This window comes from Syngnathus typhle, linkage group LG9 (assembly GCF_033458585.1).
Source record: "Syngnathus typhle isolate RoL2023-S1 ecotype Sweden linkage group LG9, RoL_Styp_1.0, whole genome shotgun sequence".
In the NCBI taxonomy this organism is placed as follows: domain Eukaryota; kingdom Metazoa; phylum Chordata; class Actinopteri; order Syngnathiformes; family Syngnathidae; genus Syngnathus; species Syngnathus typhle.
The window spans coordinates 7284934-7287411 of NC_083746.1; positions in this window are offsets into that span (position 1 = coordinate 7284934).

Consider the following 2478-nt stretch of genomic DNA (forward strand, 5'->3'; position numbering starts at 1 on the left):
TAGTTGAACCCCCCCCCCCATCCCCTTCCCAAGCTTCATCAAATTTGAACAAAGGGATGACATCACCAATAAGCAAAAGGCCTTGAAGCAATAAGCCTTATTTACTGATGAGCCGAGCTCCCCTCGGGGCATTGTCTCCACACTTTCCCTCTCAGGCGGGAGAATCAAATGGCACTTTTAGAAGGTGGCGGAGCATGGCTCGGGATTTAAGGCTCGTATAAAGTTTTTTTTTTTTTTCTTTTACATCCGTTTGGAGGGGTTGGGTGGGCTTCCGAAGAGGGGTGACATGCACTGTGGAGTTTAAGTTTAGTCCAAGGGGGCAGGGACCACTTGGTTTGGTTCTGGTAAAAGCACTGGAGGACATCAACTGGCTAACATCAAAGAGTGCTAATGTTCACAATAATAAGCAGAATATACATATTTTACATTAGCAAAGTCACATGAGACTTCAGCTCAGTGAGTCTAAAGCCCTTTCGATGATTGTACAGTCGAGTCAGTCGCTTGAAAGTGGCTCTGCATCTTCGCCTAGCCTAGCCTAGTAGATCATATCATTGGTGCCCAAACTAGTTGTGGGGTTGGGTTTTATGTTAGTCGCATTGTGGCAATACAAGCTGGCAAAATTCAGACCAGCTTGCTCATAGACACATTTTTAAAAATAGGCGAAAGAACAAAATGATGTTGATAGTTTGGAGTTAGTCATTTCAAAATGGAAAATGGAGTTTTACCATTTATCAATTTGACCAGATCATTAACTGCAGAGGCATCGTGGCTGATGCATGCCAGAGCTTTTATTGCAAATAATGTGCCCACTTGTATTTATACTCACCAAGTTAGAAACTGACAAACTACCATCAACACAAACCTATTTTAAATACTGGCATTTTCTAGTTGTTTGTTTAGCTTTGCCACACACACACGCACGTTCGCAAACACGCAGAGTCAAATCAGGCCTTGGGAACTTGTCACATATCCACTTTGTAGTCGCTTTTAGAAAGACACAGTATGGCAAAGTCTCTAGGGGGCGCGACGCTTCCCCGTCTAACAACCCCCCGTGTCACCAACCAGGAACAAAGCCGCCATAGTCGATTCTCCTAATTTCAGCGCAGCCTGTCGAAATCTCGTTCACTCACTCACTCACTCGCTCCCTCTCGCTTTCCGTCTCCCCTCGACAAGTTCTTGACGTTCCCTAAAACTTGCCGCCATTCAGACGCTTGTGCAATTTGTTCCCATTTGTCAAACGGAAGAAGAAAAGCTATCACAAAAGAAAGTGCTGGCAAAGCGGAAAGTTAACGCCCGGGACAAACCCTTAAACAATCGGCAAGCGTGTTTGCGTTATCCTCCATTTATCGAGTGTACGTCAGTAAATAGAGTTTAAGTGACAATATTTGTCATTTTTATTCAGGCATTGTGCTGAGTGTATTCATTAAAAGCACGTGTGTTTGCACACCTATTCAGCCTTAGAAATGACACCATTATTCCCAGGTATCCTTGCGCTTCATAATACTTATTGTGCAAACTTGTGTGTAGCGGCTATCAGGCGGAGAGCAGAAGGAATAATATGCTGACTGTGATGTAGATAGTGCCATTAGAAGCCCCCTCCCCATTGTGGAGCCCCCCGCCTCCTTGTCAATGCTGCGTCAGGTGCTCCAGCTGCCACGAGGTCCCCCTGGCCGTCGTCCTGACACGGCGACACAAAGTAATCACCGATCACGCTGTTTAATCACTGAAACAAGCACTCCGGACCCCCCCGCCCCTATCCACCCTCCCCTTCTGTCAATATCCCACTGTCTCATTATCTGTTTGGATTGCACATCCTCACTGTCAGATAAACAGAGTGGAAAATTAAGATTAAAAATATGGTAATTTCATTTGAGGCAGCAGGCAGCCACTTCTCACTAGCCCATTATGCTATTGATTAACACTACCCCCCCCCCTCCCCTTCTCCCAGTCCTTCCACCCCAATTCCATTTCTCTTTTTCAATGTAAACTTTAATCTATTTGCAAGGCAACAATTCAACTCCCGGGGGGCTCTTTGAGAGTAAGTAACCATTTAATATGACGCTGGCTCAACACTGACTGGCTTTAATGAATTGTCTAAATCTCCCTGGTGTGTGTAAGTGTGTGTGCGCGTATGTGTGTGACTTGTAGTTCACCAGCCTAATGCGTGGCTTTTTTTTCTAAATGTGGCTCATTCATTCTCAGCTCTTCCTGCCATCCCCAGTTATGTGCAGCTCGCTTGTTAATTGAGCCGCTAATGACAAAATCACATTGTAATCGGGCCGTTGTCATGATTGTGCCACTGACATGTTAGATTTAGCAAAGCGCACTCAAACATTGTTGGAGTCACTCAATGAATGCGAGGCAGGAAAGACCCAAAAAAAAAAGTCAAGGAAGGACATTTTTATTGCATGTCCATTATATTTCATGTCACGCATTTATAAGAATAAGAATAATAATTAATAAATAAATAATCCCAGA